This window comes from Peromyscus leucopus, chromosome 13 (genome assembly GCF_004664715.2).
Source record: "Peromyscus leucopus breed LL Stock chromosome 13, UCI_PerLeu_2.1, whole genome shotgun sequence".
Lineage (NCBI taxonomy): Eukaryota > Metazoa > Chordata > Mammalia > Rodentia > Cricetidae > Peromyscus > Peromyscus leucopus.
This window is the reverse complement of record NC_051074.1, coordinates 26,480,593-26,493,250: the sequence shown is the minus strand read 5'-3', so window position 1 is coordinate 26,493,250 and position 12,658 is coordinate 26,480,593. Positions and strand designations below refer to the sequence as shown.

The window sequence follows — 12,658 nt, the reverse complement described above, 5'->3', positions numbered from 1 at the left end:
AGGGACCCCAGGCTGTTCCTAAAAGCAGCTTTCGTGCATTATTGGAAAGGTCTTTCTCACCTTTGTAAGGATGGAAGGAACTATGGGACAAGGAAACTGTGAAATGCAATCTTACTGTTGTTTTGTTTTCTGAAACAGATTCTTGCTGCACAGCCCAGGCTGGAGTGCTCAATCCTGCCTCAGCCTGAGAGATGGGATCACGCTGGAGTACTAAAACACTGGGCTGAAATCGTTTCCAAGTTCTTTGACACAGTAACTCTGTTTTCCTTTATGATCCCAGTAGCTCAATGTATCTTTCCCTTGCTTTTCTTCTTTCCATGATTAAAAAAATATATTTTATCATGTTTGGGTGTGGGAGTATGTATATAGGCACACACTGATGTCAGCTGAAGCCAAAGGTATCTTTTGGAGCTGGAGTTACAGGTGGTTGTGAGCTGCCCAAATTCCATCCTGAAAATTGCACTCAGCAGTATTCAACCTCTGGCCCCAACTCTTTCCCTGTTAATCACAATGTGGCATATCTAAAGGGCTAGGTTTCTGTGGAAACCCTGGCACCATGGCAGAGACATAGTTTTGTATTGTGATTTTACAGTATCCACTCCCTAGAACCCAAAGGACTGTTTGTTTTGGTCTTTCCCTGCTGAAGCTCCTTGCAGCCTGGCTTAATGCTTTATCACTTGTACATCTTCCTGTTAGCAACAAGCCATTACTACAGGCACAAAGAAAGCATTCTGTAAAGGGGGGGGGGATTAAAAAAACAAACAAACAAGATGAACAAAAGGAGCCTGTGGCACATTAAATCATTAGGATATGAGTTTGTATCATTCTGTCTGTCATAACTTTCTGTTTGGAATTCTGTAGGAATAATTATAGTACCCAAACATATTAATGTTAATGTTAAATAAATTGTGTATTTACATATTCATGACATTAATGTTAAATACAAGCCTATATATTAATCAGCTGCAGATAGCAAGATGAATAGACCAGAGATATGGGGGAATTTGCCCATGTATTTCTGTTCTCAGAGAGCCAAGTGTCCTGTCAATAGAGTAAGGAAGGAAGTGTACTGGCTGAGTCTCGTATCATGTCTTCTGGTTGCCATGGTTTGGATCCTAAATAACTCGGAAGGTCAGTGTTTTGAGGGCTTGGCTGTCGGCCTGCAGTGTCATTGGTAGGGCATGGATACCTTGGTAGGTGGAGCTTCTGGGGAGGAAGTGAGGTCATTGGGAAATACTGTGATCTAGGCTCCTTCCAGCTCTGCTCTTTTTAATTACTGGCTGCTGTGGGATAAATAGGCTTCCTCTGTCATACGTATCTACCATGATGTGCCACTCTACCACAGGTCCAAATCCACAGGGCTAAGTGGGCTGGCACCTCACCTCTCTAAGAACATGAGCCTAAACAAACCCTCTTTTACTAAGTTGGTTTTCTTGGTTCCTTTGCCATGGTGAAGGAGGGCTAACACACTGGTTTAAGGATTTTGGCTAAATGTTCACAATTGAAAGCAGAATGACCAGAGACTGAAAGGCTCTCGGCCGTAAGGGCCTAAACAGAAGACTCTGGGCCTCAAGATCAACTTAGTCTGCAGGAGATTGAGCTCCTGCAGTTCGCGTAGTGGGAGCTCACACTGAGTTCATGTCTGAGCTCAGGATGTCCCCAAGCTCTGGAAACAGCCTTGTGGCTCCAGCAGGGAACTTTATTTTCTTTTGACTTTAACACAGTGTGCTCTGTAGGACCTGACTGAGGTCATCCTGACAGTTTGCTTAAAACTTAAAAAAAAAGAAGCTTCCTACAGTGTAAAAACTGTCATTTTAAGCATTGTTCTGGAAAGCCAATTCAAAAATGTCATTTCAGATTTTCAAAAATGGAAAGGTAAATGGCTAGTGAACACACAGGGCATGCTAAAATGCACGTACCTGGCCTCATGAAGAAAGACATGGACTTTAGAGAGGTCCAAGCCTGCCTTTTCCAGGGGACACATGGCATTTGCGAGCTCACAACAATGCCAACTGTCTATGTCTACGTCCCCTGAGGCTCCTCACTCATTCTTTTGTTTTCTGTCTGTTGCTGCTCAGGATTGAGCCTGCTGCCTTGAACTTGTTAACTCATCCCTCCCATGTCATGGCTTAAGCATTCAAAACTACTGATGGGAAGTTTTAACCATTGGTCTTTTGAGATTGGGTAGTTTACTAAATTAGGAAGGCAGAGACTCAGCTCATCTATCCAATCCCAAGTACAGTGTAAATACTTAATCATTGATAACGCATGCATGCAGAATTTCTGCCAGTGGTCAGTCCATAGTATGATTCAAGTAGCATCTGTTCAGTGACAATGTGGTCATACAGGGAAGACTGGGGGAGCCATTTCTCAGGCATGAAGGAATCAGCTGTGTCACTGAGGCAGAAGATGGCAGGTGAGCTGTACTCTTGCACTTCTTAGATTTTTTACTTCTGCCTTGCCAAGGATCCTGATGTTCTACCTGCCTGGAAGTTAAAGTCTGGGACCTTTTTCTGGCCCAAAGGATGTCTACACAAAAAATGGTATGTCTGGAGGGGAGAGGGAGGGAGAGAGAGAAAGAGAGAGAGAGAGAGAGAGAGAGAGAGAGAGAGAGAGAGAGAGAGAGAGAGATATGACAGAGAGACAGAGACAGAGACAGACAGGGAGACCCAAAGACACAAGGTTTATGATAGAAGTGGATCAGGAAGAGGCTATAAATAAAATCTTCCACTGAAGAGACACTACTAACAATGGAAATCCTGGGACAATCTTCCTATGAACCCATGATGATGGTATCAGTGGATATGGCAGAAAAGGATCTATAGGGGTTAAATATACGTCTTTAGCAAAGCTACAGCACAAGCTAACTTATGAGAAAGCTTTTGTCTATTAACCAGATTTCATGGAGGGCAGTTTTGGTTTTTCAAATATGGACTTAACTTTAAAGACAGAGCTAAGGAAGCAGCTAGGTGGTAGAGTGCTTGCCGAGCATGAGAGACACCTTGGGTATATTCTCCAGTACCGTGCTAAATATATAAATATAAACAAATAAGCTAAAAAGGGGATAGTCATGGAGGCTTATACTCATGTAATACATTTCAAGACTATGCTGAATTGGTTCTCAACATATAAAGTAACATGAGATGAGGCTTGTCCTCTGAAGCAGATATTTTGTACTAAATGAAATGTGAAATTGGCAAGAGTTGAAGACATGGATTTATTCTAAAATGTTCAATATTATTTCAACCAGGTATTCAATAATCATTTTAATGTGTGAGCAACATTTTATGGAATATGATAGTACCTGAGGACAGACAGAGAAAATGGAGAGTCTTCTTATGACCACCAATGATGAATTACACTACATGATATAACTAACAATAATTTATGTAAATTAAACATACACAGTATGGTATTTACTAAACTTTAAGTGGGCTATTTTAATCACAGTGACAAGAGCCTAAACCTTCCAAGAGGCTAGTGAATTTTATCAGGGCTGACTACAGGAACTCACTTTTCCCTTCTTCTTGCTTGTGAAGGGACATTGAGCTTGGAGTCAGTTCCTATGTCCGGGGTTCTCAACCTGTGGGTCACGACCCTCACAGGGGTTGCACATCAAATATCCCACATATCAGATATTTACATTACAACTCATGAGAGTAGTAAAATTATAGTTATGGGATAGCAATGAAATAATTTTACAGTTGGGAGAGGTCTTCACAACATGAAGAATGGTATTAAAGGGTCACAGCATTAGGAAGGTTGAGAACCCCTGCTCTATGCCATGGTAAGTAAGGTCATAATAATGGCACTGCACTCTCATCAATGCTTTAAAATGCTAAGTCTCTTTTTCTAGTCCAGGTCAAGAGATTATCAGCCTGGCTTTCCCTGTAGAAGATCTTACACTGTCTTTTACCCTCTTTCCATTTTAAAAGGAAAATAGATAAATTTGTGGTTAGAAATTATAGCAACATAGCTGGGCAGTGGTGGCGCACGCCTTTAATCCCAGCACTTGGGAGGCAGAGTCAGACGGATCTTTGTGAGTTCGAGGCCAGCCTGGTCTACAGAATGAGATCCAGGTCAGACACCAAAACTACACAGAGAAACTGTCTTGAACCCCTCCCCCTCAAAATAAGATATTACAGCAGCACACTTGGCCACTTCCTGCTGAGTGAGACAGATGATATAACATCCTAATGTCATTGACCGTGGATAGATAATTGTGGCTGACACCTACCATGGAGATGTTGAGTTCTCTTTTCTCATGCTTCATACCCTCCTTTTTTAGCACACCTCTCTCCATGACTCCTGTTTATTACCCTTCCAATTGATGTTTATAAGTGGCATCCGTGGGCACCACTATCTTCTACCTGTGGTGTGGCCAACAGCATCAATATAAAGCATTAACTGAGCATTGCTCATGTGCAAAATCTAGGGCTTGCTGCTGCTAACATGACCAAATGGTCATTCAGAGAATCCTTCTGGCTGAAGGGGTTATGATCCGCTCAGAAAGACACAAGGCATGAGAAAAGCTAATTCATGACTCTCCTCATTTAATGCATTCTTGGAGAAGGAAGTTGCTAGGGTTTGAATGAGGTTTCAATTGGCTGTAACAATTTCTGAAAATAGAAAGGAGAAACTGCCTCTTTTGCCTTTCTCACTGAGCAAGGCTGTGGAGTGTGGTCAACATGTCTCCGTGAAGGGTTTCTATGGCTACAGTGATTGCATCTAATTCTTTCCTGTTCACTACGACTTCAAAAATTATTCTTTGTTGTTCTCTAGGTTCAATTTTGCCATCAGATCCTACGTGCTGGTGCTTGGCTTGGAGAATTTGTTGCTCTACTGGTGACCGTGATGAGCTTACTGTGACAGGCACATTGTTTTTCACTGAGTCCCTGCACCTGGAGCAGAAGTATTGCTGCACAGATGATGACTGAAGCAAGAATGATTGAGCACTGCAAAGGAAAATCTCTAGGTAGATAATTTATGAGAACCAACGAAACAAACAACCCAACTACACAGTAGAAGATGCTGACGGGGGAAAATGTCCCTCCAAAGCAGGTGATTCCTCATTTCCTTGATTTCATTTTGATTTCTGTGCATGTCTTTATTTAGAGCTGCTTGTTTTGATTTTTCTTCTACACACAGAAGAGTCAACTGAAGGCCTTTCGCCATTTTACTTAGTGAGAGCTGGCAGACATGCAACCACAAACTGTGTCACGAACAACGTGGGAGTCCTGCCTCAGAGAACAGAGAGTGTCATGCTCTGGTGAAGGAAGGCGATGGGAAGAGGCAATCTTTATGAATTCTTTCAGGGTCAAACTATCATTTCTGGCTTTCTTCCATCTGCCTGTGACTTTCTTATACCAGATTATCACATTGAAAGAAGAAGAAATAAAAGGTTCTCACATCAAAAAGAACAACCTAGTCCCTGACTAATGACCACACTTTCCAATGTCCCTTGATGATCATAGGTGACTAATTCTGACTAATGGAATCTAGTTGCTAATGACATGTGCCATTTCTGGAAAAGATCTCAAAAGCAAAGTTCTCTTTCACCCTTCCTCTGGCTGGAACACAGATCTGAGGGCTGGTCAAGCTGTGATCTTATACCATGACATGAATATTACCTATTGAGCATGGGTGGAATACAAAATAAAGGTTCTGGTCCCTGCAGAGTGCCATATCCCCTAGTGTCTTGTTTCCATGAGAGCAAACAGACTTCTGTTTGGTTTGCACCACTGTTCCACTTCCTTGGGAACTTCTGAATGAGATAGAGCATCTGAGGCCCAGTCATGGAGGCCATGAAAGCTATGCCATGATGTAGAGCCATACCTTGCAGGTGATAGCACTTCACTTGAAGATTTAAATGAGCTAGTGGCCCGATCATAGGTGTGCTAAAGATTTCTGTGCTTGTTTCTAGAGAATAAATTTAAGGTGGGGGAACAAGGAGGTCCAAGGGAGCAATTATGAGAGAAGAATGAAGGGGAGGAAGGAACACCCTAAGGGAGCATGGTGATATCCTGGCTAGCAGGGTAGTTCCCCAATTCCTGGTCTCTCAGCCAAATAGGGATGTTCCTACCATAGCCTGAACACATCCTGTACCTTTTCTAGAAAGAACAAAGTACTTCAGGTGGAGGATCCAGCTTTCTCTAGCAAATTTTTTCATCTACTTAAAATAAAACCCGGTTCTATGGGCAGCCTCCAAGCCTGTGAACTAAAGAAGCCTCTTTTTAAAATTAGTACCCAAACTAACATATTTCATTATAGTAACAAAGATAAAATTGTATACTTAAAGGCATACAGACAGGAGTGGAGCCCTTTGAGTACACGCTATGTGAAATACTCCAATTATGTTATTCAAAGCACAATGCTGAGCCATTTCATACATGCAGAATGTACTTTGGCTTTTCATTAACATTAATTGCTATCCTAATCACCTGCGGTTTGATTTTGTGAATGCTTCTTTGAATCAGGGGCATTTCTCTCTCAAAAAGGTTTGATATTGGACAAAAGAACAAAACAAATAGCTGCAACCATCTCCAATTTAGTCACAGTGGGTACCAAATCACAGTCGCCTCACCAAGCTTGCAAAAGGCAGTTTTGCAACAGCTTTTGAGAATCAAATGGTGGGGACGAGTCCTTGAGAAAGGCTGGAGGGCCACTGTTAATATTGCTACAGCCTTGCTGCTGTTTGGGAAAAACATCACAGAGCTTAGCAGAAGATTTTTATGTGGAGACGACTAAGGTCACAAATTGTAATATGCCACACGCATTTGGCATAGACAGGTAATGATGGCTGTCTTTACTCTGAGGAAACCAGGGGGCATACTCTTTGTGGGACTGTTTTCACTGGCTTTCCAGGCTTGATTGTCTCAGCTAAGCCTTATAGATGGATGCGCTGGGAGTGAGACAAGAGAGTGTGATCACCTTGATCTGCAATGGTCAACAAATGCTCTTTTCAGAGGTACTATACAGAAGGGAATGTCTTATCTTTTGGGGTACAGCTGCTTCAGAACATTGACAGGGAAGACTAAAAACCATCAGCATCTACAGAAAAAGTGGAGAAACACTTGCAAGCGACTGCCTCATCAAGAACAAACAGAGAACAATGACAGATTAGAGCTGTTCAATGGGATACAAGCCAGCTGCGATGGAAGACGGGAAAATTGGAGACAATGACAGTTAAAAGCAACACAACAATGCAACTCGGAAAATAGCCTCTGATAAAAATGGAGTTATTTTTGTCTGCATTTCTCATAACTAGCTAAAGAGTCTGGTGAGCCTGTGCTGGCATATTCGAGACAAGCAACTTCACAGTTAGAACACACACACACACACACACACACACACACACACACACACACACACACACCCTCTGAATCATGTTTTCTTTTACTATCTCCTCTTTTAAATGCATCTTCTTGTCTTACCAAGTTTCTTCTACTTTTCTGAGTTCTGAGGCTTCAAAGTGCCTGCAAGTGAGGCCCTTTTGTGATAGTCATTCAGTCGGCAGCTGCACTTGGGAATTTTTCTTCCCCCTCCTCCCAGCATCTGCTGAGGACACCCTGACTGGGTCTGTTGAGGCAATCACCATGTTTCCCGAGCTGACTGGGCAGTTTGAAAACCAAACTCAGGGACATTTGTGCTTAATGGAGGGAGCCAGCTGTTTCCTCTAGAGAATCAAGTGGAAACATTCCCAGTCAGTGGACCTTTGTGAGCTTGGGCAAGGTCAAGGAAAGGAACATCTACGTGGGCACCATAGGATGGAAGAGTTATCTGCTATTTAAGCTATGGGACAGTGAGGCCACTGGGTCTGCAGAAGGAGAGAGTATAAAGAGAGGAATCAGTCTAGAATCTATGTAGCCCTGGGGATAAATAATAGGAAAAATGTCTCCCAAATCTCTTTGGTCTAGGCAGTCAGTTCTGCATTTAAGTGGGCACAATGTGAGTCCTCAGCATCAGCTCCCTTGGGATTGGCCAAGGTGTCTCCACACAAACCCATTTATTGAGCATGATACATTATGGACACTCACTCAGGTTTTATATCCACTCTTGGAAAATGCTCATTGGTGGCCCCCCTCCATGACAAGGAGATGGCAAGATCAGTCATTCTCAGCATCTTCTCACTTTCTTCTGGTGAGTTTGGCTTCCCTGGCTTCTACAATGGTTAATGTTAGTGCGGATCAGACTTCTGACTCCTGAAACCCCGTTCCTTCCATTTCCATCATCGGGGAATTCTCAAAGTGCTCCACTTTTAACCTTTGTTTGTCAAACAACTAAGCTTCTTTTTCACTTTTTTTAAAACCTTGGTACCAATGTTTCTTCTCTTGAGGATTCGTATACTCAACCTTAAATTTCCAACAAACAAATTCATCTCCACTAAACATTCTAGAAACATGTTTGTAGGTAGAGAAGGATGTTGTTTCTGGATTAAAGTCCTAGGATCGAAGTTCTGACAGACAGAAGTGGCCAGCGAGGCTTCAGTCCATATGTCCTTTCAGATTTCTGGCATGAAACCACATCAAACACACATAACTCAAATTATGTATTAAGAAATTACTATTTGCATAGTGTGCGCTGAGCACTGTGAAAGGAATTGAGGTTTGTAACATTGCATTTTCAACACCCCTCTTCCATTTTTTTCTCATATTCCTTTACTCTTGTTCTTCCTGTCTCTGCCAGCTCTCACTGTAGCTTCTTCTATTTCCTCATCTCTTTCCTCTTCTCTAGCCTCACGGCCCAGGAGGCACAGCAGGTCACACATCCTGTCCTCTCTTCTGCTCTATGATTTACTTTCCTGATTCTGGAGAAGAGAAGCCAAAGGCCATGCCCTCATCTTTCTTGTCCTTCCACACAGGCTGCCAAATGTCCCTGTGGGTAGAACTAGTACCAAATCTCAACTCTAGTCTCAAAGCGTATTACAAATACTATCCGAATTATTCTGTTACAGGTATTCTAAATCCTTGAACCCAAATCAATCATTCCTCATTTGTAAGGTCTTGGCTGGAAAAAGAACCAATAAAAGCTAACTGAGTAAAAAGGATTGGGGTTTGTGCCTCCAGTAATCATCTACCAAGAGAACATTTTGAGCTATATATCAGCACATTCCACAGTAAATGTATGTTATCATATCATAGCTAACTATTAAATAATCCTATATGGTAGGAACTCTAACACTCCATATTTACCCAAAGAGGATGTATTCTAAGACCCCGGATAGATGCCTGGAATCTTTGACAGTATTGAACCCTGGATAGGCTGTGGTTTGTCCTATACACACTTGTATAACACACCTGTATAAGTTTAACTTAGAAATTGGGAACAATATAAAACTAACAACCATAAAGTACTATAGTTATTAGTAATTTCAGCATATGTTTCTTTTTCCTTTCATTATTACATCATTAACGTTCATCTTTTCACCTAAAGAAAAATCCTTCTCTTTGGCAAATCAAGATTGCTAGCATTTCTACTCTTTCTCTTTAGGGAATTATTAAAACATATAAAATAAAGATTATGGTTACTAGGATAACTCAAGACCCAATCTGATATCCAAGACAGCTAAGCTACTAAGTGACTAGCAGTCAGGTAGTGCATACAACGTGGATACACTGCATAGAAAGATGACTCATACACCAGGTAGGATGAAGCAGGCAAGAAATTTCAGCGTATCATTCAGGAAAGCAAACAGCATTTAAAACTCACGAATTGTTTATTTCTGAGAACTCCACTCACTATTTCAGGCAGCTGACTATGGAGTAACTGAAATTGTGAAAAGTTAAATTCTGCGTAAGAGGTGGTTATTGTGCTCTTTGGATAAAGAAATAAACTTTCAAAAATTAAATGACTTAACCCCAAATCATGAATTAGTAAATTTTGAATGCAGAATGCTTTCAACTAGTGTGTTATAATAACTATTCTTCCGGGCGGTGGTGGCGCACGCCTTTAATCCCAGCACTCGGGAGGCAGAGCCAGGCGGATCTCTGTGAGTTCGAGGCCAGCCTGGGCTACCAAGTGAGCTCCAGGAAAGGCGCAAAGCTACGCAGAGAAACCCTGTCTCGAAAAACCAAAAAAAAAAAAAAACTATTCTTATCACCTTTAACACACACTCACATAGACACAGACACACACCAGAGATACAGATACACACTCACAGACACAGAGACACACACAAACACACACACACAGACACACATATAGACAGACACATTAAGAGACACAGATACACACTCACAGATACAGAGACAGACACACAAACACACAGAGACACACACAGACATAGACACACACAGACACAGACACACAGAGATACACAAATACTCACAGATACACATTCAGACACAGACACACAGAGACACACAAATACAGACACACATACAGACACACAGAGACACAGATGCACATTCACATAGACACAGAGATACAGAAAAGGAGACACACATAGACACAGACACAGACACACTCAGACACAGAGACACAGATACACACAGATAAACAGACACACACATAGTCTTTGGTAATGCCAACAGCAGACTTATAGTATATTATTCATTATTTGATTATCTCATTCTTAAGCTTTCAATTCTTCCCCTATACCCACAGGGTATAATGTCAATCTTTCAATATGGCCCACAGTAGGCAGCTCCATGATCTGTAACCTGCCCTCCAGACAGTCTTATCTCCTGTCCACCCAGCCCTTCTTATGCTCTGGCAATGCTGCACTCCCTGCTACCCTCCCCAGATGCCACGCTGTGCTCTGCTCTGCATGCCTCTGCAAGACTCATGTCCATTCATCAAGAAAATTCTCATTCCTTCCTCCAAGCAGGTACAAATATAGCCTCCCCCTGAAGCATTACTTGGCTGAAGGAAACATGGAAGTGATAGGCCTTATCTAATTTATCGTTTAGTTGAAAAAAATAAATCACGTAGATGTGACAATCATGGGATAATACAAGTCAGAATCTAATCAAGCACTGAATTGTGTGGTATGTGCTGCACATGTAATGTGGCAAGTCAAAAGCCACATTTGGAAGAAAGAAGATGCAAAAGTTAAGGAGTACTGAGACATCTTCATCTAGAAAAGTCAGAGCAGCACATGATTCTCCGGGCAGCGTGGATGCTTCTGTGTATTTTTAAATCTCATTGCTTCGCCTTTTGTGTGGCTTTGTTGTTTTTCTTTTAGGGACAAGCTCTCATTATGCAGCCATAGCTCTGACTGGTTGGAACTTGCTGTGTAGACCAGACTGACTTCAAATCTGTGGTGATCCTCCTGCCCCTGCTTCCTCCTGCTGGGACTACAGGCATGTACCACAGTGCTTGGTTCCTCTGAAGTTTTCAGGGTTTCCATTTCTACCTTTGGCAAGGTCTTTGATAGTTCTGCAAATGCACTGGCCAGAGCCTCTGAGACCTACAAACCCGACGTCATTTAGTCCTTTTGCTAGGTTCCTTTTAAGGAACTGATTTTGGATGTTAAGCTACTGCTCTCCATTAAGGGCCTTACCCAAAACAGCTACACTTACCACATTTTTTTTTGATATCATGCACCCCAACAAAGAATGCCTTGAATGAGGTACAAGGGGGGAATCCTGTTCGGGTTTTTAGCATTAGTAGACCTGTGTTCTCAGCACCTGCCTTTCGGCTTGGAGATACAGTGCTCCTGTGAGACAAGGGTGTTTCTAGATCAGCCACAGTGGGTTCCCTCAGCTTCAACACCATGAAGGTTATTGGGAAAGTTACGAAAATACAACAATGGTTCTATTACTTTTCTACTTTTAGTCTAGCTGCATTATATTTCCTTAAGCTCTTCTCCTTACTCTATTTGATAATACATACAATCTTACAAGCCACGCAATCCTTCATGGAAATGCACTACACTGGAGCAGCATATCCATGTCTAGGTAGCTCTGTGTTCTTTAACACTAATCTATGTCTTCCCCACTCGGGACACCACATGTTGAATGTAATAGAAGTTGTCAAACAAGAGTGTGCATCAGAACCTGATAGAAGTCCTATTAAGACCCAGCTTGCTGGACCCACTCACACAGTTTATGGGATGGTTCCCAAGAATGAACAAACTCTACGGCAAGGTTTGTACTGGTCCCATAATGACAATGATTGGGGCTGGGAAATGTAACAGTTTGGGTTGGTGAAGCATTCGTTGAATGCAATACGCAGAACATGTGCCTTCTGTGTTTTCTTATTGGATACTATTTCCCCTTTCATCAAGTTCTAGGAATAGCTGCTATCAATTATTTCCCTGCATGCACCTCTCTCTCTGCAGACACGCAGGCATGGGGCGGGGTGCTCACCAGTACTCCTTTACAGTTCTATGGGTAAGCTCCCCCCGCCCCAAATATTGCATGCACTTAGCAAGCATTAGCCAAACACATAATTAGGAGTCTCTTGCATGTGAAACACATTTTACTTATAAATTGTGCTAATTTATAAATGAAACAAGCAGCATCATTCTAGAAACAGTGTATTTGCTGTACAGGTGCCACACCAAGCTGAGGTATGGTGCTAATTGTTGAGTATTGAGCAACAGCTAATGAAGATGGCTAGCACCTACTTTGCTCTCTCATCCATCTACAGTTCCGCCCCCTGCCCCCCATGCTACAGCTGCCTGGAAGAAGCTCATTCATCCTTCCTTAGCCTC

The 12,658-nt window shown here is 42.1% G+C and overlaps 1 protein-coding gene across 1 annotated transcript in view; it reads right to left on the bottom strand.

Moving 5' to 3' along the window:
- The window catches only part of Dlgap1 (DLG associated protein 1), an 833,520-nt gene that overhangs the window by 320,085 nt on the left and 500,777 nt on the right, over positions 1 to 12,658 (bottom strand).